This window comes from Aegilops tauschii, chromosome 7 (assembly GCF_002575655.3).
Source record: "Aegilops tauschii subsp. strangulata cultivar AL8/78 chromosome 7, Aet v6.0, whole genome shotgun sequence".
In the NCBI taxonomy this organism is placed as follows: Eukaryota; Viridiplantae; Streptophyta; class Magnoliopsida; order Poales; family Poaceae; genus Aegilops; species Aegilops tauschii.
The window spans coordinates 435,707,836-435,735,115 of NC_053041.3; the positions used below are offsets into that span (position 1 = coordinate 435,707,836).

The following is a 27,280-nucleotide window of genomic DNA, read 5'->3' on the forward strand; positions in this document are numbered from 1 at the left end:
ATGCATTAATTAAATAAGAGATATTGTGATATCCCAACATAAACATGATCCAACATGGAGCAAACTTCATCTTCATCTGCAACTAGCAACGCTATAAGAGGGGCTGAGCAAAGCGTAACATAGCCAAACAACGGTTTGCTAGGAAGGGTGAGAAGGTTAGGGGTTGACATGGCAATTTGGGAGGCTTGAAGAGCAATTGATAGGTAGCGCAGCATAGCGATAGAACGAAGCAACTAGCATAGCAATGATAGTAGTGAGATCCAGGGTAACGGTCATCTTCCCTGAAATCCCGCTAGGAAGAAGAACGAGTCCATGAAGAAAATGAAGCCACGAAGACGAACCAATCGTAGACGAACGAATCCTCATGATCGCAACGAAACGGGAACTATTGAGAAGAAGCAAACAACATGGTAAACACACCACACATGAACAAGGCATGATGCACAACCAAGTATGATGCATGTCCGGTTTAAATATGCATACTATGGCAAAGTGCAACAAACAATACTACAAGTTAAGTGGAGCTCAATATGCAACGAGTTGCATATTGAAGAAACACCACATTTAATTATTTAGTTAACTCTCGGTCATGTACCCAACGATATTAAATGTTATTCAACATGGCAAGGGGTGAAGCATAAGAAAACTACCTATCTAGGCAAGTTTAAATGAGGCCGGAAATAACAAACAACAAGTCCGGAAAATCCCCATGTGCATATAGAAATTTAAATGCAAACACAATTTTAAACATTTAAATGTTGTTATCATGATGCGAATGACATATGCAAGTTTTAAGCAATTTTATGAAAATGTTGACATGAGCATGATATGAGACATTTGTCGACATGGCGGAAGGGAAAGGGTGCCACGGCAACGAATCCAAAAATGATGTCACAGCAACATATTTGTTCCGATAGCTCACGGAGATACCGGTGCAAAAGAAGTGGGCGTGAGCGTGTCATGCAAGGATGGTGGGGTGCTCCCGGATTCCGGGTTCCCACGGTACGGCGGCATGGCAATCGAGAAACGTGCAAAGACCTCTCTCGGACACGGTGCAAACACGAGCATCTCATACAACACACATGCATTCGTTCACAGGCGTCGTCTCGGGGTTATACCTTCGAAGCGTGCCTTTCGGAACGGATCAAGTTCGTTGAGGGAAGTAATGGTGCACGGGCCCGTAGTTGTACACGGATCTTCGGCGATGGTAGTGGTACACGATCGTAGAGGAACTTGGCGTATCCGGGGGCTCCAGATGTCGTGGTACTTGGTGACATGCACGGGATGGTAGTTGTACACGTTCGTATACTTCCAGTGTCGTTCGTAGAGGTACTTGGCGTCTAGTGCGGTACTTGGCGAATCCCAGACGTAGAGGTACACTTGTTGAAGCGGAACTTGACGAAATCCCTCTGGAGGTAGCCGTCCGTGGTCGTACTCATGTTGACATGCAACACAATGGTCTTGATGGATCGTAGTCGAACTTGGCGGTCCGTATGGTTCACCGTAGATGAACTTGGCGACAGAGATTCTTGTGCTCACGAAACGGCAAAGAGACACAGCAGCAGCGCTGCTGCTCGGGGACGTCGCGGTCGGTCAACGCAGAGGCCGGAGATGGCAGAACAGCAGCAGGCAGAGAGGGTCGACGAGAGGTTGCAGGCGAGGTGGTGTCCATGGCAGCGGAAGGGAAGCAGTAGGCTGGACCGTGCAGCAGCGGACGAGGGACTCCGGGACGACATGGAGGTCGAGGATGATGAGCTCGAGGCGGCGCTGGAGCATGGTGGCCGGACGAAGCAGGGAGGCGCGATGGAGGTCGCCGGCGCAGAGAAGTCGCAGGCGAGGTGCAGGCGTAGCAGAGGAGACGAGGCGACGCTTGGGGCTCAGGGTCGCGGGGAAGGAGTAGCTCCGGTGCTGCGGCACCGGAGACGGCAGGGGAGCGACGTCCTGGGGCAGCGCGGTGAGGGGAAGCCCGACGGCAGTGAGCGGGCTCCGGTGGCCGGCTGGAGGTACGGGGGCGACGTGGTCGACGGGGAGGCGCGGGGCCGAATGGGTGTGAAGGGGATCGGGCGAGGCGAGACTCTGCTCTCTCTCTCTCACTCTACGACGGCGCATTGAGGGAGGAGGGGATCGAGCAGGGCTCACCCTGGCGATGTGTGTGTTGCGTGTGACGGCGCAGGAGGGAGAGATCGATGGGAGATGAGGGGAACGAGCAGGGGAGGCTAGGGTTTACAGCGGGGCGCGGCTGGGCCTTAGAGGCCGGCCCGGTAGAGAAGGAAGTGGCCAGAGGCCTGGCTGGGCTCTTTTCTCCCTCTCTCTTATTTTCCAAAACAGTAAAAGAATAGGAAGAAAGAAAAGAGAGAAAGGAAAAAGGTTAGAGAAGGGACTTTGGCATGCGGATAATTTTCCCGGGCTCGCAAAAATGAGCTTGAACCAGGAAAAATAGAAGTGGGCATGACCGAAAGTTTAAATTCAAAATCATTTGATTTAAATTCAAATGGTTTGAATAGGAAGTGAGGGTTGGGAAGGTCCAAAAATGTTGAGAATTTTGGAGGGGCTTCGATAGATGAAGAAAGAATTATAGACAAGGTTAGAGAGATCGACTCAAAGCAGAAAAGGCAAAGGATTTATTTTGCAAGTGTGTTATGGTTAATTCCAAAGTTAATGGAATATTTTAATATAGCTCCCTAATAATATTGGGAGATTTTTATATGTTGTAAAGAGAAATCACCATGTGCATTTCCCTCGATTTAAATGGATCGAAGATCCATGCAATTTATTTAGTTGAGTTTTTTAAAAAGGGTTGCATGATGACATGATGCAATGCAAGAGATGCAACAAACAAAACAAATCACACGACGAAACTCAGAGCATCTGGAAGTCTTCTGGAGCGTCGGTCTCGGGGCGTTACAACACTCCACCACTACAAGAGGATCTCGTCCCGAGATCTAGGATGGCACCGGAGAGAAACGGAAGAGGAAGAGAAGAGGTAAAACTAAGTTGCTTCTTCGACAAATGAGTGAAACCAAAGATCCTTGAGAGGTTGAAAAGTTGAAAGAAAGAACGCAACGGAGTTGAACACAATTGAGAGCACTGCGGTAGAAAATAGAAACAAGGAACACCATGTGAACCCTGGAGGTTGCAAAGCTATGAATGACGAGTACAATGGACAAGAAGGAATTGGAATCACCTCTGGTTGAAACGAGATAAACAAGGAATGAGAACGAAAGAATGCAGGCAGCACTCCAGTAGAAAAGAGAAGCAAAACTTGGCAAAACGGGAAGAACTTGAAAAGAGGACACGACACTCCGGTTAAATGGATAAGCATGAAAAGAACACGATCCACAATTCGAGAAGATGAGTGAAGAGAGCAACATCACAATGCCTCCGGAAAAAAGAATAGAAGATAGATCATTGGAATAACAGAATGGAGAAGAAAATGCCAACTTCCGCCACAACTAAGCTTGGAAAGCACCCTTCCAAGAAGGTTATAATGGAGTTGATGGAAAACCAACAACGAAACGAGTAAGCTTGTAGTGGACTTATGGAAAACATCTCAAGACTATGAGGTGACAACCGGCCACTAATGGAAACCATTGATTTGATTGAGAGCACCCAAGAGATGAAAAACTTCTTCACCGAGATAAGAAGGAGAAAATTGGATCATTGATAAGCACCACAAATAGCTACATTCCTTAGGGAAGGCTGTAGGTGAAATATAACCCAATATAACTCCAACAAAAGATTGATTGGTTGAAAAGATCTCTTGAACGAACAAAAAATCATGGATTTAAATATGTCACTCTTGAAAACTTGTGAATCATGAAAGGCGAAGGGAAATTATCAAGAATGACATAACACCATCTCAAAAGATAAGGTAGGAGAATTGCACTTTGGAATGCAAGATGAAGAATGCTTGAACTCCTCCAACAAGAATCTTGAAGAACACTTCGAGAATGAGTTAAATCCTTGATGAACCACCATGTAGAGCCTCCATGAAGAACTCCGGTAATAAAAGGATGATAAAAAAAGAGAAGTTGAAAACACAAGGTGAAACCTTGCGATGATTTAGACGGAGCTTTGCGACGAGATAATGCGGAAAACTTGGAACTCCAGAAAAGAAAAGATGAAGCATCTCGAACCAAGAAAATGACATGATGAACAACTCTGGAAAGAAGAAACTAGACCACTTGGATGAAACAATAATAAGAATTACGTTATGCGTATCCTTCACCAATTTAGATTGATGACAAGCAACAGATTTGGCATACTACTTATTCTCGTATAAAGGATTAAGAGAGATATAGCGTAAACTTGAGAAAAGTCTTCAACGATCCGCCGGTAGGATTTGGAAAGAACGAATGAATCTATATGATAACGAAGGAAGAGAACTCTTGAACGAACCACCATAAGAATTGAAAACAAACGAAGTAACGGGATGAATCACCGGTAAGAATTATAAAACGAACGAAGATACTTGGGGAACTTTAGATACAAGAGAATGAAGAGATCACGAGTTGACTAGGGAATACTTGAGCGATGCACCGGTAAGATTTGGAGAACGAGAGCTGAAAGCTGGAATGAGTAATTCTGAGATGATGAGTTCCGGAGAATCAAACTGAAAAGACTCCTGAATTGCTCCGAATGGGTGAAAAGAATTCTCACAATCGAAAACAATTATGAGAGGATGGCATCAAGCTAGAACCATGAATCTTGAAGAGAATGGAGCAAGATTTAAGAGAAACTCTTTTTCGGTCTTCCAATGTTGAGAAAGACGATGAGAAACACCACCATGAATTGTTGAGGCACTCCGGAATGAAAATTGGAAAGGTTGAACCAACGACGAAAAGAATTTGAAAGATCTTGGAGAAAGACATTTGACTGATGATAATTCATTCTTACGTCAAACTTTGCAATGAATTTGAGAATAACTCTGAAAAGAATTAGAGGAGTCAGGTAAGATCCTGGAAAAAGACCTGTGGGTTAGGGCCCACTCAAAAGAAACACCGTTGAAATGATTACTTGAAAAGGAGATTGCACCGGTTGTATTAAATGGCTTGAATGAGGTAACAACCTCGAAATAGTTAGAATTGATGTGGAGTGGAAACACGAATCTTCAGAGATATCTTCAGCACTCCGGAACAATTGAATAGCAAGCGGGGAATGATTAAGAGATATACCGGCATGAGAAAGCATTTGAAAGGAGGAAAGGGCTATAATCAACACTGAAAGCTTCAATTGAATCCACCGGAAAAGGATACGAGAATGAAGAATGATAAACTTGAAGCTTCCTGAGCATCTTCCTGAGAATCACCAGATAAGAACATTGATGGAAAAGAATGGAGAAACTTCACATCCATAAGATGGATACATGATTAAGAAATCTGAGTCCTTGAAGAAAGAGGGTGGGAGGGTGGGAAAAACAAAGACAACTTGGGGCATATGGAATAAACACCGTTGAGAAAACTTATAATTGATCTTGCGGATGGGGAGAATGATGGTATCATCTCGAAGAGAAACGCATCGGTTGGAAATAGAATTAAGATGGCAATCTTGATGATCAAGAAGGATTAGTACCCCCATAGAAATATGAGAACACCGCCTAGAATAAGGTATGGAATAAACACTTGACATTGAAGCAACTCGAATACCACAACTTAAAACAAAACAAAGGATTGGCTCGCAAAATAAGCCGGAAACAAACATATGATAGAGATTTCTCCCAAAGTGTTCGTGATGAGGCCCCACGGGCATGACGTACAGCGGACGTCACGAATGACAAACAAGACGTCCCCGAATCGGCATAGCCAAGGATTCTTTAAGACGCCTCGCGACCACTGTAAATCGACCGTGAAAAGCGAACCACTAGACGTTGGACCCCAATCTCAAATCATACATCCGTTGAAAAGATATTCTAGGAGCTACTTGAATTCCCACCTATAAACTCCAGAAACTTTCTGGTTATGCAATCTGGTGTTGGGGATATAGGGGACACAATATATCTCACCCAAAACTAACAATCCCTAGATCCAGCTGTATCCATCCGTCAACACATAACCAAGAAACCTTCGGAAATCGTGTACCTCAACCTTCGAAAAGCATCCGTTATACGAGTTATGGAAATACTCCCGAACTCCCGCCCCAGTACTGGGTGGCGTCGAGGTAATCTCACCAACAACTGCATAAAAGAGATTTTCGATGTCGGCGAAAAAAAAACTCAGGTATTCCAGAACTGCAACGATAAAATTGTGACGACAACACCTCGGAGCTCAACTCCCCGGGACACTGCCACAACCCCTAAATGTCAGGAGGCACCAAGAACAATGTTCTCGTCACAAAACCATCGGAACAATTCCAAGATACCCGCGTGATCCTAAAAAAAATTTTTTTTAGTGAAATTTGAGGAGAGAAGAGTCAAAACTTCTACGTCAGGAGACCTCACCAGAGTGACGAAGGGACTGAGGAGTAAAAAGAATCCTACTCTCCGATATATATAATCCTAAGACTAAATTTTTTTTGTTCTAGACTCAACAACGTCAGCGATTCGATCAAGCAAGGGGCTCCTAAGTCGGGGATGGCTCTGATTACCAACTTGTAACGCCCATGATGCGGCTATATCTCCCACGTGTCGAGGCACGACTTAGAGGCATAGCCGCATTGTGGTTTTGTCGCAAGAAGGGTCATCTTCGCATAATCCCATGTAATGAACAAGAATGGGATAAAGAGTTGGCTTACAATCGGCACTTCACACAATACATTAATTAAACATACATCAACCAGAGTACACACATTGGTCCGACTACGGAACCAAAAGAAAAGAAGACAACCCCAAATGCTAGATCCCCGATCGTCCCAACTGGGCCCCACTACTGATCATCAGGAATCGAAACATAGTAACGATCAAGTCCTCGTCGAACTCCCACTTGAGTTCGGTAGCAGCACCTGCAACTGTTATCGTCGGCACCTGCAACTGTTGTTGTAGTAATCTGTGAGCCACGAGGACTCAGCAATCCCATTACCATGGGTATCAAGACTAGCAAAGCTTAATGGGTAGGAAAGGGGTAAAGTGGTGAGGTTGCAGCAGTGACTAAGCATGTATGGTGGCTAACATACGCAAATAAGAGCGAGAAGAGAAGCAACGGAACGGTCGTGAAACTAGCAATGATCAAGAAGTGATCCTGAACTCCTATTTACGTCAAACATAACCCAGAAACCGTGTTCACTTCCCGGACTCCGCCGAAAAGAGACCATCACGGTTACACACGCGGTTGATGCGTTTTAAATAAGTCAAGTGTCAAGTTCTCTACAACCGGACATTAACAAATTCCCATCTGCCACATAACCGCGGGCACGGCTTTCGAAAGATAATACCCTACAGGGGTGTCCCAACTTAGCCCATTATAAGCTCTCACGGTCAACGAAGGATATTCCTTCTCCCGAGAAGACCCGATCAGTCTCGGAATCCCGGTTTACAAGACGTTTCGACAATGGTAAAACAAGACCAGCAAAGCCGCCCGATGTGCCGACAAATCCTGATAGGAGCTGCACATATCTCGTTCTCAGGGCACACCGGATGAGACATCCTACGAGTAAAAGCAGCCCTCAAGTTTCCCCGAGGTGGCCCCGCAGTCTACTCAGTTCGGACCAACACTCGAAGGAGCACTGGCCCGGGGGGGGGTTAAATAAAGATGACCCTCGGGCTCCGGAAACCCAAGGGAAGAAGGCTTAGGTAGGCAAATGGTAAAACCAAGGTTGGGCCTTGCTGGAGGAGTTTTATTAGAAGCGAACTGTCAAGGGGGTCCCATAAATCACCCAACCGCGTAAGGAACGCAAAATCAAGGAACATAACACCGGTATGATGGAAACTAGGGCGGCAAGAGTGGAACAAAACACCAGGCATAAGGCCGAGCCTTCCACCCTTTACCAACTATATAGATGCATTAATTAAATAAGAGATATTGTGATATCCCAACATAAACATGATCCAACATGGAGCAAACTTCATCTTCATCTGCAACTAGCAACGCTATAAGAGGGGCTGAGCAAAGCGGTAACATAGCCAAACAACGGTTTGCTAGGAAGGGTGAAAAGGTTAGGGGCTGACATGGCAATTTGGGAGGCTTGAAGAGCAATTGATAGGTAGCGCAGCATAGCGATAGAACGAAGCAACTAGCATAGCAGTGATAGTAGTGAGATCCAGGGTAACGTTCATCTTGCCTGAAATCCCGCTAGGAAGAAGAACGAGCCCATGAAGAAAATGAAGCCACGAAGACGAACCAAGCGTAGACGAACGAATCCTCACGATCGCAACGAAACGGGAACTATCGAGAAGAAGCACACAACATGGTAAACACACCACACATGAACAAGGCATGATGCACAACCAAGTATGATGCATGTCCGGTTTAAATATGCATAGCATGGCAAAGTGCAACAAACAATACTACAAGTTAAGTGGAGCTCAATATGCAACGAGTTGCATATTTAAGAAACACCACATTTAATTATTTAGTTAACTCTCGGTCATGTACCCAACGATATTAAATGTTATTCAACATGGCAAGGGGTGAAGCATAAGAAAACTACCTATCTAGGCAAGTTTAAATGAGGCCGGAAATAACAAACAACAAGTCCGGAAAATCCCCATGTGCATATAGCAATTTAAATGCAAACACAATTTTGAACATTTAAATGTTGTTATCATGATGCGAATGACATATGCAAGTTTTAAGCAATTTTATGAAAATGTTGACATGAGCATGATATGAGACATTTGTCGACATGGCGGAAGGGAAAGGGTGCCACGGCAACGAATCCAAAAATGATGTCACAACAACATATCGGTTCCGATAGCTCACGGAGATACCGGTGCAAAAGAAGTGGGCGTGAGCGTGTCATGCAAGGATGGTGGGGTGCTCCCGTATTCCGGGTTCCCACGGTACGACGACATGGCAGTCGAGGAATGTGCAAAGACCTCTCTCAGACACGGTGCAAACACGAGCATCTCATACAACACACATGCATTCGTTCACGGGCGTCATCTCGGGGTTATACCTTCAAAGCGTGCCTTTCGGAACGAATCAAGTTCGTTGAGGGAAGTAATGGTGCACGGGCCCGTAGTTGTACACGGGTCTTCGGCGATGGTAGTGGTACACGGTCGTAGAGGAACTTGGCGTATCCGGGGGCTCCAGATGTCGCGGTACTTGGTGACATGCACGGGATGGTAGTTGTACACGTTCGTATACTTCCAGTATCATTCGTAGAGGTACTTGGCGTTCAGTGCGGTACTTGGCGAATCCCAGACATAGAGGTACACTTGTTGAAGCGGAACTTGACGAAATCCCTCTGGAGGTAGCCGTCCGTGGTCGTACTCATGTTGACATGCAACACAATGGTATTGATGGATCGTAGTCGAACTTGGCGGTCCATATGGTTCACCGTAGATGAACTTGGCGACAGAGATTCTTGTGCTCACGAAACAGCAAAGAGACACAGCAGCAGCGCTACTGCTCGGGGACGTCGCGGTCGGTCAACGCAGAGGCCGGAGATGGCAGAACGGCAGCAGGCAGAGAGGGTCGACGAGAGGTTGCAGGCGAGGTGGTTGTCCATGGCAGCGGAAGGGAAGCAATAGGCTGGACCGTGCAGCAGCGGACGAGGGACTCCGGGACGGCATGGAGGTCGAGGATGATGAGCTCGAGGCGGCGCTGGAGCATGGCGGCCGGACGAAGCAGGGAGGCGCGATGGAGGTCGCCGGCGCGGAGAAGTCGCAGGCGAGGTGCGGGCGTAGCAGAGGAGACGAGGCGGCGCTTGGGGCTCGGGGTTGCGGGGAAGGAGCAGCTCCGGTGCTGCGGCGCCGGAGACGGCAGGGGAGCAACATCCTGGGGCAGCGCGGCGAGGCGAAGCCCGACGGCAGCGAGCGGGCTCCGGTGGCCGGCTGGAGGTACGGGGGCGACGTGGTCGACGGGGAGGCGCGGGGCCGAATGGGTTTGAAGGGGATCGGGCGAGGCGAGACTCTGCTCTCTCTCTCTCTGCGACGGCTCATCGAGGGAGGAGGGGATCGAGCAGGGCTCACCCTGGCGATGTGTGTGTTGCGTGTGACGGCGCAGGAGGGAGAGATCGTTGGGAGATGAGGGGAACGAGCAGGGGAGGCTAGGGTTTACAGCGGGGCGCGGCTGGGCCTTAGAGGCCGGCCCGGTAGAGAAGGAAGTGGCCAGAGGCCTGGCTGGGCTCTTTTCTCCCTCTCTCTTATTTTCCAAAACAGTAAAAGAATAGGAAGAAAGAAAAGAGAGAAAGGAAAAAGGTTAGAGAAGGGACTTTGGCATGCGGATAATTTTCCTGGGCTCGCAAAAATGAGCTTGAAGCAGGAAAAATAGAAGTGGGCATGACCGAAAGTTTAAATTCAGACTCATTTGATTTAAATTCAAATGGTTTGAATAGGAAGTGAGGGTTGGGAAGGTCCAAAAATGTTGAGAATTTTGGAGGGGCTTCGATAGATGAAGAAAGAATTATAGACAAGGTTAGAGAGATCGACTCAAAGCAGAAAAGGCAAAGGATTTATTTTGCAAGTGTGTTATGGTTATTTCCAAAGTTAATGGAATATTAATATAGCTCCCTAATAATATTGGGAGATTTTTATATGTTTTAAAGAGAAATCACCATGTGCATTTCCCTCGATTTAAATGGATCGAAGATCCATGCAATTTATTTAGTTGAGTTTTTTAAAAAGGGTTGCATGATGACATGATGCAATGTAAGAGATGCAACAAACAAAACAAATCACACGACGAAACTCAGAGCATCTGGAAGTCTTCTGGAGCGTCGGTCTCGGGGCGTTACAACCGCTTCCTCGTTCTGCAAATCAGCGGATACTTCGAAGGGTGCAAGTTCCTCCACGTGCCACGGGCCGACAACGACCATGCAGAGGCCCTGGCACGAACCGGCTCCACCCGTCAAGCTATACCAACCGGCGTCTCTCTCCAACGACTCCTCAAGCCCTCTGTCAAGCCGTCTCCAGAATCAGACTCCATCTTCGTACCGCATGACCCTGATGCAGTCGAATCCGACTTGGGGAACCCAGCAGGCGGCTCGGGGACTTCGACAGGCGGCCCGGGGACTGCCGTAGTCGCACCCGGCTCGGGGACTTCAAAACCCGACCCGGGGACTGCAGCAGTCGGCCCGAGGACTGCAATGACACAACAAGCGGTGGCGGACTCCAACTCTTCACCACCCAGCCCACCCACCCTGGTCGCAGTAGCCGTATTGACAATAGAAGAAGTCACAGCTCCATCATAGGCCCAGCCCATCCTCAACTTCCTGGTAAACAGAGAGCTGCCGGCTGACGAGACCTCGGCAAGACAAGTTCAACGCCGAGCCGGAGCATACACAATAGTCAACAGAGAACTCGTTAGGCGCAGCGTCACTGGAGTCTACCAGCGCTGCATCGAGCCAGAGAAGGGCATAACAATCCTCAAGGACATCCACCAAGGTGAATGTGGCCACCACGCGGCCTCAAGATCACTTGTCGCCAAAGCTTTCCGCCATGGGTTCTTCTGGCCGGCTGCTTTGGAAGACGCCAAGGAATTAGTCAAACACTACAAAGGGTGCCAAGTCTTCAGCTCCAAGCAACACTTGCCGGCTTCTGCACTCAAAACCATCCCCCTCACCTGGCCCTTTGCTGTTTGGGGACTGTACATGGTGGGCCCATTCAAGACGGCACGCGGCGGCATGACACATCTGCTTGTCGCCGTGGACAAATTCACCAAGTGGATTGAAGCGAAGCCGATCAAGAAGCTGAATGGGCCGACTGCCGTGACATTCATTGCAGATATCACCACCCGGTACGGCGTACCACACAGCATCATCACCGACAATGGCACGAATTTTGCCAAGGGAGCACTGGCGCGTTTCTGTGCGACATTGGGCATCCGACTGGACTTAGCGTCCATTGCCCACCCGCAGTCAAACGGCCAAGTCGAGCGAGCAAACGGCCTCATCCTCTCCGGCATCAAGCCAAGACTGGTCGTACCACTGGAGCGTTCGGCTGCCTGCTGGCTCGACGAGCTGCCGGCCATCCTCTGGAGTCTGCGTACTACCCCGAACAAGTCGACCGGCTTCACCCCTTTCTTCCTTGTATATGGTGCCGAGGCTATCATCCAACTGACATTGAGTTCGACTCACCTCAGGTCACCATGTACACGGAGGCGGAGGCCTAGGAAGCATGCGAAGACGGTGTTGACCTGCTGGAAGAGGGCCGGCTGTTAGCACTCAGCCGGTCCGCCATCTACCAGCAGGGGTTGCGCCGTTACCACAACCGGAAGGTCAAGCCAAGATCCTTCCAAGAGGGCGATCTTGTGCTCCAGCTGATCCAGCGAACAGCCGGCCAGCACAAGCTCTCGGCCCCTTGGGAAGGCCCCTTCGTCATCAGCAAGGCCCTAGGCAACGACTCCTACTACCTGATTGACGCACAGAAGCCGAAGGCACGCAAGAGAGATGATTCCGGCAAGGAGTCGGAACGACCATGGAACGCCAATCTCCTCCGAAGATTTTACAGTTAAAAGCAGTATGTACCATGCTACCTTTTGTATTAAGTACAAGACAACGGGCCCCCCGAGGAGCACTCGGGGACTGCCATCTTTTATCTATGTATGACGAGTGTCATACCTATGAATGTACTATTACATTTGATTTTCTGTCCGGCACCGGGTTCGACCAGTCGGCCCGGGGACTTGCCGCCTTGAGTTATATTAAAGTTCTACCTACAGTCAGACAAGTAGTGTGCCGGCACCCGAGCCCTCTCTTGTTGAAAGTCACAGCTCGAAGAACCGACTATCCGACTGGCAAGAGCCAAAGGCAGGAAAGGATGCCCACACGAAAAACGGCTAAGGACTAACGAACCTATATAACACAAGCTGGCCTCCCACCACGCCTACCGGCTGTCAGAACAGCCAGCTGGCCGGCTTCCCATTCACGTTGCTACAATCCAAGAAAGCTAGAGTACTTTCCCTCCCAACCGGCCAAGCACTTCTCCAGCCACAGACTGCAGAGCAGCTGTCCGGCTGGGAAGGCGGCGACCAAGGGAGGGCGGCAAAGGAAACAACCAAAGGATGAAAAGCAAGAACAATGGAAAGCCAAACACATGCAGGATTATATTTACACAAAAGGCCTTCAACAGGCCGGCAGTAAACATAGTTTGAATACACCCCCAGTGGGTGGAACTGCGCAAACTTAACAAAATATTGTTCAAAGAGCAACAGACAGGAAAGCAAAGGCGGCGGATCAGGCTAAGGGCGCAACAGGCGAGCCGGGCTGGTCGGTGGAGACGGCGGTGCTGGCTGGAGGAGTGGCCGGCTGGCGGGTCTCGGCTTGATCATCACCGGTTGCAGGCGGCGAACTCGCACGCGCCTCGTTGCTAGAGGCACGATCAAGCTGAGGCTGGCCGGTTGCTCCACCGTCTGGCACGGTGTCTTCACCATCCTCTCCCTCCTCCTCTTCGCCCTCGTCGTTGGAGTCAATCTCCTCCGCCGAGTCCTCACCATCGGTTGGGTTCAGCCCGAACCACTCCTCCGGCTGAGCAATGCCGTTGTCATCCACCTCAGGAGCAAAGGCGCTGGTGTCGGTGTAGTCGGCGATCGCCGAGGCGCGCTGGATGATATCCGGCCGCACCGCCTCCAGCTCCGTGTCGGCCTCCTGCCGCCAGGTGGCCAGCTAGTCCAAGCTCAGCTCAGGATACCAGGCTTTGACGAACTCCAGCGCCCGCTTGGCGCCGCACCGGGCCGCAAAAGCCTTCCAGGCCTCGAAGCTGCCAACCGCTACCTCCAGCCAGTCGGCAGTCCGGCTGGGGGTACGGGGAACCACCTCGCCGGGCCAGAGGGCGGCCAGCACTTGCGCCCCAATGCGCTGAAGACGGCGAAGCATGCGGTGAGCCGGCTGGAGGCGGGCTTGGATTACCAAGAGCTGCTCCTCAAGCGACCGACGAGCATTCGGCGCCATCACAGCACCAGCCTGCCTCTGCGCCTCGCGGTGGGCCTCGATGACCTGGTTGGCAGCGGTAGAGTAACCAGGGAAGTACTCTGCACAAGAAAGAAAGGAAGAAGAAAAAGAAAAAACACAAAGTCAGAGAATGGACCAAATGGCAAGCGGCAAGCAAGGAACGAAGAAGAAGAAGGCCTACCGTCAATCAAGTCTTTGATCTGGCCGTAGCCGCTGATCAGCGACTGCCTTGCCTCAGCCCAGCTCACCGCCTTGGTCTCGTACTCGGCTTGGAGGGCGGCCTCGCTGTCCTGCGCCGCCTTCAGGGCCGCCTTATGGCTCTCCTCCTGGCCAGCCAGCTTCTTGACCAAGCGGTCATGCTCCTGAGCCAAGGCGTTGCACTCGGCTTCCTTGGCGCGAAGGGCGGTCTGGGCCACACCCAACTGCTCCCTCAGGTCGGCATTGGCCTCTGCGGATATGGCAAAGAAGAAAAAAGCAATAAGAAAGAAGTCGCCAGGAAAGATCCGGCCCGACTGCTCAGCAGTCGGCCCGAATCTCGGGGACTACACCCAGTGGGTGCGCTAACGCGCCCCCACATGAGATAAAAGGTGAAGCACTTACTCCGGCTCTTAGTTAGATCAGCAGTCTTCTGGGTCAGCTCCTGAGCCTGGGAGTTGAAGGCAGCCGCACGGAGGTTGTGGTAGTCCTGCAAGTCGGACAGAGAAGCGAATAAGAGCAAGATAGCAAACAAAGTTTACCAAGAAGTTCCAAGCCGCCTGCTCAGCAGCTGACTCGGAACTCGGGGACTACACCAAGTGGGTGCGCTGACGTGCCCCCACGGAAGAAATCAAGATCAAGAAACAAAAAACGGGAAGACTCACCCGAACGGCCGACCGTGTCGCGAGGAACTCTTGATTGTACTGCCTCAGCACGGCGGCCTAGGACTGAAGCCGATTCCGGACTTCTTGCGCTGCTACGTTCAGCACGGCCGTCCCGCCACCTGGCGTCCACCCCGAGCTGGCGCTGGCCGCTTCCAGATCTTGGGCCGATGAGCTAGAGCCCGCGACCTTCTGCGGGTCCGGCGCCGAAGTCGCCTTCCCCGCGCGCCGGCGCGATGGCGAACGGACCACAAGGTCTGCCCTCGCGGCCGGCTCGCCCCCAGCCGGTTGCACAGGTGGTGCGCTAGGCCGGTTGCTTTGGTCCGCCCCAGTCGGCGATGGCGGTGCCGTCTCCCTCTCCCGGACGACGACGTCGCCCTCCTCCCCCTCCATCCCCGACCAGTCGCCACGGCTTCCTCTGGCGGGGGCTCCGGAATCTCGGGTGCCATGGCGCGCAGGGGGATGACATGCAAGGCCCCCGCCGCTGCCTCTACGGTTGCAGCCTCCGCCTGAGCCTTGGCCGCCGCGTCGGCTTGCGCCTTCGCCGACTCCTCCGTCGTCTCATGTGCCGCCTTGGCAGCGGTCGCCCTCAGCTCTGCCGCCTCCCGCTCCTCCCGCGCCTCCCGAGCATTCCACTCCGTCGCCGCCTGAAGCTCGGCGCGGGGGTCCACGCGGCAGACGCTTGCTGATCCTCCCGCCTCCCCAACCACGGAGGCAGCGGCGACTCGCTCAAGAGAAAGCGGAGCCCTGTTTTTTGAGTCAAGACAAGGACTCAGAAGAATATCAAGAAAAGAAGAAGGAATACGCGAGAAGATTGACACTTACGTCGAAACTTTTTGTGGCTCCTTCACCACCTTGTGGAAACGGGCCGCCTTCGCAGCCGCCTCTTCCCGCCTGGTCGCCGCCGCCCCGCTCTTGGGCTTCTTCGGCCGACTGCCGAAAAAGCCCGACGCGGCCCGGCGCTTCTGCGCGCCGCCTCGGACAGTCGGCGCGGCAGACGAACCCGCGCCATGATCGGACGCCGACTGGCGGCGCGGGACGATTTCCGCCTCGTCATCATCCGGCCAGTCAGCGACGCTGGCCCCAAGCCTGGAGCCGCTTGCTTCGCCGCCTCCCGCCTCGGTGTTGTGGTCCATAGCGGCCACCCCCAAGTCGGGGTCCTCCAAGTCATGCGCCACCTGGTCAGGGAGAAATTGGCGATCCGCCCCCGCTGTCCCAGCCGCCGGTCGAAGGAGGGGGTCCTACCAAGACAAACCGACTAGTCAGAGTCGGCCAAGAAAAACTCGGTGACAAAACTAAAGAAGAGAAGATAAAGAAAGCGTACCGTAGGCGGGGGATTGGCACGGGAGTACGGCTCCTTGCCAAACTGCCACTCCGCGGAGAACTTGTAGTTCGCGAGATAATTCACCATGTGAGCTACCTCGTCATGAGGCATCTCCTTGGTGCACATCCGACTCGGATCGAGTTGGCCGCTCATTTGACAGATCAAATGAGGGCGGCTTTGAAGCGGGAGCACCCGACGCACCACGAAGGCGGCCAGCAGGTCGACCCCAGTTAGGCCCTCCGACTGGATCAATACCCGGAGTCGGGCGACGGCGGCGGCTCCGGCTGGCGTCAGCGTCCTGGCCCGATAGGACCACTGGGGTAGCCTCCCAGCCGGCGGGCCGACTACGTAAGCCGGCAAGTTGACGTAGTCGCCTTGCGGGGCGACGTTCTTCACGTAGAAGTACGATTTCTGCCAGAGCTTCACCGACTGGATCAGCGTGCTGGCAGGGAAGGGGTTTTCGGCTGCCGGCCTCCGCATCGCGATGAAGGCGCCGCTCTGAGCCGGCACGCCCTGCATGCGGGTGCCGAGCTTGGATTGGAAGAATTCCCCCCAGAGTTCAAGGGTGGGAAGAACGCCAAGAAAGCCCTCACACATAGGGACGAAGGCAGATAACAGCACCACTGTGTTTGAAGTGAGATGGTGCGGCTGGAGCTGGTAGAATTCAAGAAAGGAGCGGAAGAAGGCGCTCGCGGGCAGGCCAAGGCCGCACAGGAAATGCGAGCGGAAGATTACCCGTTCGCCTTCCTCCGGCGCCGGCGTGATCTCCCTCTTCGGCGCAAGACGAACCCACACCTGGTCCTCGCTGGGCAACCGCCGCGTCTTGCAGAGGAAGTCGATGTGGTCCGCGTGGATGTTGGAGCCGTCCCAGTCTCCGCCGTGCTGCATGACGGCAAGAAGTTGACAATAAAGGGCGCCGCGGCAAGGGAAACACGGCCCCGCGGCGGCAAAGCTGTGGGGAAGTGCGAAGACTAAAGGTACGACGCGGCGGCGAAGGGCTGCTGCAACAGAGAAGAAGAAGAAGAAGAAGAGAATGGCAGAGCGAGGGTGAGCGTGCGAGCGCCTGCCCCTCCCCCTCCTCCCCCTACTTATAGCCTCATGTGGCGAAGCCGAGGAGGCGAGGCGTGGGGAGGAACGTGGGATTAACTGCGCCAACTCCCCCACGTCCCGCGATTATTGCACCCTAACGACGTGCGGAAACTGCCGTCGGAAGGCGAGCGGCCCGTTCTGGGCCATAGAAAATCCGCGCCCGGGCCTAGGCGTGGAAGTGGTGGGCCCCGGCCTACGGCAGTGTCCCGTCACACACGTGGGCTGGCAGGCTTTTCCAGCCGGAGGGCGCCACGCGGTGCGCGGGCGGCAAGCGGCCGGCCCACAACCCGGCATGCGCACCAGCTGGCTCCCGCCTTCAGACTTCAAAACCCCACCAAGATGGCGCACCTGATCAAAGCCGGCTCCTAGCTGTTGGCTCTTCAAGATAGGAAGCTGACCGAGCTTCTCATCCTCCTTTCAGCCTCGAAGCCACACCAGCTTCGGGGACTACTGTCGGAGTAAATGGCCACGGGTAGCCTAACCGACTCCCCCTGGATCTTTGAAAATTATCAGGCCGATCGTGCCTTCAAGCACCCAAAGGATAGGGCCACCTTCCCTTGGCCGGCTATCTCACGAACCGACTACTGGAAGACGGCCCAGCCCTAAAAAACCTTCCCAAAGAGAACCACAAGAGGGCCGACTCCAAGAAGCCGGACACAAGAAGGCCGGCTCCTGGCAGGCGGCCAAGATTGCACCCTCAAAGTCTGCACCCTCATAACGGTGACGAGACGGGGCGTGGCTATAGTAAAGCCTGCCACCCCCGAATCCCGGAGCACGAATGGCTACAGTGCGCCGTACAGGTCGGCCATCCCCCGTCCGGCGCGGCACTGTTGCCATGTTGACCATGACGCCCACGACAGGCTGTTAGTACGGCCCACGGGCGGCGGGCCCCTTCAGCCAGAGAGACGCTCGAAGGCGGCCAGGCCTCCCCCAGTCGGCCTGGGTGTAGCCGGCTCCCAATAGCCGGCTACCTCACTCCCTCGAAGTATGTGCACCATAAAGGAGACAAGACGGGGTAAGGCTACAGTGAGAGCCCGCCGGACGGCGGCACTGTAGCCATGCTTACCTCGGCGAAGCCCTCGTCATCAGGGGCGAAGCTACAGTAACTGGCAGCCGGCGGGACCCACCAATCAGCGGGCCCCAACAGCCGGCGGAGAAGCCGGCGGATACAAAAACTGACGGCCTGGACCCGCATCCAGGCGGATTACCATTGTACCCCTGGGGGTAGGCCTATATAAACCCCCCAGGGCACCCATGCAAAGGGTTGATCTCTTAGAGTTTCGAACACCACATAGAGAGAGGAGAAGAGCTAGCCTTGCCTTTCTTCCTCCTCTGACCAAACAGCTCAAGGAGCCACTTGTAGCCACTTGTGTTGATCTAGTGATCATGCGGAGACCCCGCAAAGCAAGACTAGGGGTGTTATCACCACGGAGAGCCCCGAACCTGGGTAAGATTCGCCGGCGTGCATGTCTTCGCCTTATCCCGTTTCCAGGCACCGGCGACGTCTTACTGGCTCCCACAATGATAAGCCACCCGTTGGCATATGTCTCACCTACCACCCGACAATCCAGATATAATGTTCATGCTCAACGCTGACACCAAATAACAATTATTCAGGGTCTAAAACTAATCCCGATGGTAGATGTAGAGGTAATGTTGGGGATATAACTATTAGGTATGACCCGCCCAGGAGGGTTCGGGTTACACCTATGGCGAGTCAAGACATGAAGCCCAGAACGACACTTGAAGATGGCGGTTCAGTTAAGGGCCTAAGCCCAAAGGTGATTCAAGGCCCGTAGAGATAAACCGCCATATGTATGTAACTTGATTGTAAGGCAAGAATAGAGAGAGACTGAGCCGGACAATGTTTATGAGCCGGCCGGGACTCTGTGAGCCGCTGGGCGTCGACCTTTGTATATAAAGGGATGACCCGGCGGCAGTTCAGGGCAAGTAACATCAGATCGAGAGCTAGGTCAAGCGATTTCGCTCCCTGGTAATCGAGACATAAGAAATCCCACTCAAAACTGGATAGTAGGCTTTTACCTTCACCATAAGGGGCCGAACCAGTAAAAAACCCGTGTCCTTTGTCCCGATTAACCCCTTTAAGCTTTCTAGTTGCGATGGCTGATACATCTCCGTCGTATCTATAATTTTTGATTGTTCCATGCCAATATTATTCAACTTTCATATACTTTTGGCAACTTTTTATACTATTTTTGGGACTAACATATTGATCCAGTGCCCAGTGCTAGTTCCTGTTTGTTGCATGTTTTATGTTTCGCAGAAAACCCATATCAAACGAAGTCCAAACGGAATAAAAACGGACGGAGATTTTTTTTGGAATATTTATGATTTTTGGGAAGAAGAATCAACGGGAGACGATGCTCGTGTGGCCCACGAGGTAGGGGGCGCGCCCCTGACCCTATGGCCACCCCGTAAGGCGGTTGGTGCCCTTCTTTCGCTGCAAGAAAGCTAATATCCGGATAGAAATCGTGTCCAAAGCACAACCCAATCGGAGTTACAGATCTCCGGGAATATAAAAAACGGTGAAAGGGCAGAATCAGGAACGCAGAAACAGAGAGAGACAGAGAGACATATCCAATCTCGGAGGGGCTCTCGCCCCTCCCATGCCATGGAGACCATGGACCAGAGGGGAAACCCTTCTCCCATCTAGGGAGAAGGTCAAGGAATAAGAAGAAGAAGGGGGGCTCTCTCCCCCTTGCTTCCGGTGGCGCCGAAGCGCTGCCGGGGGCCATCATCATCACCGCGATCTACACCAACAACTTCACCGCCCTCATCACCAACTCTTCCCCCCTCTATGCAGCGGTGTAACCTCTCTTTTACCCGCTGTAATCTCTACTTAAACATGCTGCTCAACGCTATATATTATTTCCCAATGATGTATGGCTATCCTATGATGTTTGAGTAGATCCGTTTTGTCCTATGGGTTAATTGATGATCGTGATTGGTTTGAGTTGCATGTTTTATTATTGGTGCTGTCCTATTGTGCCCTCTGTGTCGCGCAAGCTTGAGGGACTCCCGTTGTAGGGTGTTGCAATATGTTCATGATTCGCTTATAGTGGGTTGCTTGAGTGACAGAAGCATAAACCCGAGTAAGGGGGTTGTGGCGTATGGGATAAAGGGGACTTGATGCTTTAATGCTATGGTTGGGTTTTACCTTAATGATCTTTAGTAGTTGCGGATGCTTGCTAGAGTTCCAATCATAAGTGCATATTATCCAAGTAGAGAAAGTATGTTAGCTTATGCCTCTCCCTCAAATAAAATTGCAATAGTGATTACCGGTCTACTTATCGATTGCCTAGGGACAAATAACTTTCTCGTGACAAAAGGCTCTCTACTAAAACTAACTTAGTTGTGTCACCAACACCTATAGAGTACTTATAGTTTCATACTTGTTCTAGGTAAAGCGAACGTCAAGCGTGCGTAGAGTTGTATCGGTGGTCGATAGAACTTGAGGGAATATTTGTTCTACCTTTAGCTCCTCGTTGGGTTCGACACTCTTACTTATCGAAAGAGGCTACAACTGATCCCCTATACTTGTGGGTTATCAAGACCTTTTTTCTGGCGCCGTTGCCGGGGAGTCATAGCGTGGGGTGAATATTCTCGTGTGTGCTTGTTTGCTTTATCACTAAGTAATTTTTATTTGATGTTCTTAGTTGTTTTCTATCTTTAGTTATGGATATGGAACACGAAATACCAAAAAACATTAGGTGTACTTGCTGCTCATGGAGATGGGGAACCTCCTAAAACCCTCGATGCTCATTATGTGAAAGAAATTATGTACTACTTCGATAATCCTGAGAAAACCCCATTCAATTATGTTATGGGAGACACGTTGGATCAACGTGAATACTTTAGGGATTATCGCTTGACACAAAAAGGGAAACTATTATGGGATCAAATTTATATGTTGTATTGGTATGCTAGGCAACTATGCTTGAGATATGATTATACTTGTTGCTCTAGGATGAAGGCTCCACACCTTCCCTTTTCATGCAAATTCAATGATAATAAAACCTTAGCTTCTTATGCTAATGGTATATATGATTACTATGATGTGGAACAAATAGAAGAATTCGTTGCTTTTATGGGTGCTTATGAAATTGAATCTTTGTTTAAAGAGTTTGAAGATTTTGATGATTCAGTTTATAGACCTGAAAATTTTGCTATACTTAAATATTGCTATGAGAATTATGAATTCAATGCCGATATTGATGCATTTATTGACGAATTCTCCGATGTCCAAGAAGAGACTAATATTTTGCAGGAGTCTATGGAAGAAGAAATTGATGAAACTGTGAGCTCATTGGATGAAAAAGATGATGAGGAGAGCGAAGAACAAAACGAGGAAGAGCGGATTAGCTACCCGTGCACACCTTCTAATGAAAGTAACTCTTCAACTCATACATTGTTTAATTCCCCTTTGTGCTTACCGAAGGATGATTGCTATGATGATTGTTATGATCCCGTTGATTCTCTTGAAATACCCCTTTTTGATGATGCTTGCTATGCTTGTGGCCAAGATGCCAATATGAATTATGCCTATGGAGATGAACTTGCTATAGTTCCTTATGTTAAACATGAAATTGTTGCTATTGCACCCACACATGATAGTCCTATTATCTTTTTGAATTCTCCAAACTACACTATATCGGAGAAGTTTGTGCTTAATAAGGATTATATTGATGGGTTGCATTTTACTACTACACATGATGATTTTGATAGATATAATATGCATGTGCTTGCTGCTCCTACTTGCAATTATTATGAGAGAGGAACTATATCTCCACCTCTCTATGTTTCCAATATGATAAAATTGCAAGAAACTGCTTATACTATGCATTGGCCTTTACTTGGTGTGCATGAATTGTTCTTTTATTACATGCCGATGCATAGGAAGAGAGTTAGACTTCGTCATTACATGATATATGTTGCTTTGTGCTCACTACTAAATGCCAAATCATTGTTAATTAAAATTGGTTTTGATATACCTTGGGATCCGGGTGGATTCATTAATTGAGCACTATATGCCTAGCTTAATGGCTTTAAAGAAAGCGCTGCCAGGGAGACAACCCGGAAGTTTTAGAGAGTCATTTATTTCTGTTGAGTGCTTTTATATAGTTTAAAAAACAAAAAAATAAAGAGGGGAACCCAAAACTTTTCAAAAAGGAAAGTGAAAGTAAGAGAGATAAGCATTGTTAACGTGGGAGCTAGCCTTGAACTTTGTTCATGCTCAAGGAAACTTTGTGAATCTTAATTACAGAAACTTTTCATCAAAAATAATTATCCCCTTGTACAATTCCATTCTATTATAAAAATAATGTGCCAAGGTTTGCCTTTAGGATGTTTACAATGTTTGTTGGTTTGTACGATGCAGGACAGAAACTTTGGCTGTAGTGCACGATTTTACATTTTTTACTGGAACGTCAAATGGTTATGATTCCTTTTGCACTGTATTTCTGTACAAATTTTTTATTTTTCCTAATTTTGGTAGAATTTTTGGGGTACCAGAAGTATGGTGAATGTTCAGATTGCTACAGACTGTTCTGTTTTTGACAGATTCTGTTTTTGATGCATAGTTTGCTTGTTTTGATGAAACTATCAATTTCTATCAGTGGATTAAGCCATGGAAAAGTTATATTACAGTAGAAATAATGCAAAAATAAAAAATATGAATTGGTTTGCAACAGTACCTAGAGTAGTGATTTGCTTTATTATACTAACGGATCTTACCGAGTTTTCTGTTGAAGTTTTGTGTGGATGAAGTGTTTGATCGAGAAGGTCTCGATATGAGGAAAAGGAGGAGAGGCAAGAGCTCAAGCTTGGGGATGCCCAAGGCACCCCAAGTAAATATTCAAGGAGACTCAAGCGTCTAAGCTTGGGGATGCCCCGGAAGGCATCCCCTCTTTCTTCAACAAGTATCGGTATGTTTTCGGATTCGTTTCGTTCATGCGATATGTGCAAGTCTTGGAGCGTCTTTTGCATTTAGTTTTTACTTTTCTTTTATGCACCATGCTGGTATGAGATAGTCCTTGGTTGATTTATATAATGCTCATTGCACTTCACTTATATCTTCTGAGTATGGCTTTATAGAATGCTTCATGTGCTTCACTTATATCATTTGAAGTTTGAATTGCCTGTTTCTCTTCACATAGAAAACCGCCATTTGTAGAATGCTCTTTTGCTTCACTTATATTTGTTAGAGTGTGGGCATATATTTTGTAGAAAGAATTAAACTCTCTTGCTTCACTTATATCTATTTAGAGAGATGACAGGAATTGGTCATTCACATGGTTAGTCATAAAATCCTACATAAAACTTGTAGATCACTGAATATGATATGTTTGATTCCTTGCAATAGTTTTGCGATATAAAGGTGGTGATATTAGAGTCGTGCTAGTTGAGTAATTGTGAAATTTAGAAATACTTGTGTTGAGGTTTGCAAGTCTCGTAGCATGCACGTATGGTAACCGTTGTGTGACAAATTTGAAGCATGGGTGTTTCTTTGATTGTCTTCCTTATGAGTGGAGGTCGGAATCGCGCGATGGTTAACTCCTACCAACCCTTCCCCTAGGAGCATGCGTAGTAGTACTTTGCTTCAAGGGCAAGTAGACTTTTGCAATAAGTATATGAGTTCTTTATGACTAATGTGAGTCCATGGATTATACGCACTCTCACCCTTCCACCATTGCTAGCCTCTATTATACCGAGCAACTTTCGCCGGTATCATGCACCCACCATATATCTTCCTCAAAACAGCCACCATACCTACCTATCATGGCATTTCCATAGCCATTCCGAGATATATTGCCATGCAACTTCCATCATCATCATATACATGACTTGAGCATTCGTTGTCATATTGCTTTGCATGATCGTAAGATAGCTAGCATGATGTTTTCATGGCTTGTCCATTTTTTGATATCTTTGCTATGCTAGATCATTGCACATCCCGGTACACCACCGGAGGCATTCATATAGAGTCATATCTTTGTTCTAGATATCGAGTTGTAAGATTGAGTTGTAAGTAAATAAAAGTGTGATGATCATCATTATTAGAGCATTGCCCCAGTGAGGAAAGCATGATGGAGACTATGATTCCCCCACAAGTCGGGATGAGACTCCGGACTTTATGAAAAATAAAAGAGGCCAAAGAAGCCCAAATAAAAAAAGAGGCCAAAGAAGCCCACCAAAAAAATAAAAAAATAAAAAAAATGAGAGAAAAAGAGAGAAGGGGCAATGTTACTATCCTTTTACCACACTTGTGCTTCAGAGTAGCACCATGTTCTTCATATGGAGAGTCCCCTATATTGTCACTTTCATATACTAGTGGGGATTTTCATTATAGAACTTGGCTTGTATATTTCGATGATGGGCTTCCTCAAAATGCCCTAGGTCTTCGTGATCAAGCAAGTTGGATGCACACCCACTTAGTTTCTTTTGTTGAGCTTTCATATACTTATCTCTAGTGCATCCGTTGCATGGCAATCCCTACTCACTCACATTGATATCTATTAATGGTCATCTCCATAGCCCGTTGATACGCCTAGTTGATGTGAGACTATCTTCTCCCTTTTTGTCTTCACAACCACCACCCTATTCCAAATATAGTGCTATGTCCATGGGTTGCGCTCATGTATTGCGTAAGAGTTGAAAAAGCTGAAGCGCGTTAAAAAGTATGAACCAATTGCTTGGCTGAAACCGGGGTTGTGCATGATGGGAGCATTTTGTGTGACGAAAATGAAGCATGGCCAAACTATATGATTTTGTAGGGATAAGCTTTCTTTGGCTATGTTATTTGATAAGACATAATTGCTTGGTTGGCATGCTTGAAGTATTATTGTTTTTATGTCAAATGATAGCCTATTGCTTTAAATCACTCGTGTCTTAATATTCATGCCATGATTAGACATATGATCAAGTTTATGCTAGGTAGCATTCCACATCAAAAATTATCTTTTTTATCATTTACCTACTCGAGGACGAGTAGGAATTAAGCTTGGGGATGCTGATACGTCTCCGTCGTATCTATAATTTTTGATTGTTCCATGCCAATATTATTCAACTTTCATATACTTTTGGCAACTTTTTATACTATTTTTGGGACTAACATATTGATCCAGTGCCCAGTGCCAGTTCCTGTTTGTTGCATGTTTTATGTTTCTCAGAAAACCCATATCAAACGAAGTCCAAACGGAATAAAAACGGACGGAGATTTTTTTGGAATATTATGATTTTTGGGAAGAAGAATCAACGGGAGACGATGCTCGTGTGGCCCACGAGGCAGGGGGCGCGCCCCTGACCCTCATGGACACCCCGTAAGGCGGTTGGTGCCCTTCTTTCGCCGCAAGAAAGCTAATATCCGGATAGAAATCGTGTCCAAAGCACAACCCAATCGGAGTTACGGATCTCCGGGAATATAAAAAACAGTGAAAGGGCAGAATCAGGAACGCAGAAACAGAGAGAGACAGAGAGACATATCCAATCTCGGAGGGGCTCTCGCCCCTCCCACGCCATGGAGACCATGGACCAGAGGGGAAACCCTTCTCCCATCTAGGGAGAAGGTCAAGGAAGAAGAAGAAGGGGGGCTGATACGTCTCCAACGTATCTATAATTTTTTATTGTTCCATGCTATTATATTACCTGTTTTGGATGTTTATGGGCTTTACTTTACACTTTTATATCATTTTTGGGACTAACCTACTAACCGGAGGCCCAGCCTGTATTGCTGTTTTTTGCCTATTCAGTGTTTCGATGAAAAGGAATATCAAACGGAGTCCAAATGGAATGAAACCTTCGGGAGCGATCTTTTTAGAACAAACGCAATCCAGAGGACTTGGAGTGCAAGTCAAGAAGCAATCGAGGAGGCCACGAGGGTGGAGGGCGCCCCCCCTACTGGGCGCGCCCCCTGTCTCAACAATTCGGTCGGTCCGAGATGAGTTCAGCGGAGACCTAACCCTAAATTTTCAAATCAAATCAAATCTATGGGATTTTTTAGCTGGACAGGATGATTTCATACATGGCAAGAATCATGGCAAAGCAATGTGCTACGAATCGGAGTTAATGAATAGCACAAAGTATCAAGTTCATACCCTAACTCGGCGGTGAACTTGCTACGGCGGCAACGGCGGGGCAGATTGCCGTTGACAGCGGCGGGAGGTCGCTGGCGGCGAGAAGATGATCCGGAGACCCGAAGAGGCAGAGCAGGTTACGCGCGGGTGAAGGGTTTCGAATTTTTTTCCAAAAATTGACCCGTCAGTATATATAACCTGACCCTGTCGGTGTGACCGAGTGGAACAACTCGGTGGCACCGAGATGCAAAACTGCGAGCAGTTACTGCAACTTGGTGTGACCGAAAGGTTCTAATCGGTTGCACCGAGATTAAAAACCCAGATCAACTTAGTGATCTCGGTGTGACCGAAAAGGATGAATCGGTCGAACCAAAATTGTCGGTGTACAAAAGTAGGGGCTCTCCTTTCCTACCCCTTTACTTGTGCACGGGCAGTCGGAGCCACGCGCCGCGGCCACGCTTGGCAAGGCAAGGGAGGTGAACCGAGAAATTGGTCTCACCGATTTGGCTTAGGCCATTGCACATGCGATTTTCGGTCTGACCGAGAATTGCAAATCGGTGTGACCGAGTTCGATTCTCTGTGAAACCCTAGCAGTCTCGGTGCCATCGAACTATGACTCGGTCTGACCGAGTTCACTAGTTTAGGTTCCAAAAGCTGCTTCAGTATCACCGAGTTTACAAATTGGTAGCTCCGAAATGCTTTCTGTGGAGAACTAAAACTAAGTTTTGAGTCAATTGTTTTGCAAAACCTCTGTACTTTGTGATGCTCATCTACTCTACCTCATCTACAACCTATTCACGGGGTCTGATGACAGTTGATTGCAAGATGTCTGACCAGAGTGATAGTCAGAACAAGTCAGAGGAACAGGTTCAGTTGAGTGAGGGCACTAGTCCCTCCAGCAGCTATGATGAGGGTAGCAGGAGCACACCTAGTAA

The 27,280-nt window shown here is 49.1% G+C and overlaps 1 pseudogene; it reads left to right on the forward strand.

Annotated features, from left to right (window-relative positions):
- Positions 1 to 27,280, forward strand: part of LOC141027240 (uncharacterized) — a 130,535-nt pseudogene that overhangs the window by 38,626 nt on the left and 64,629 nt on the right.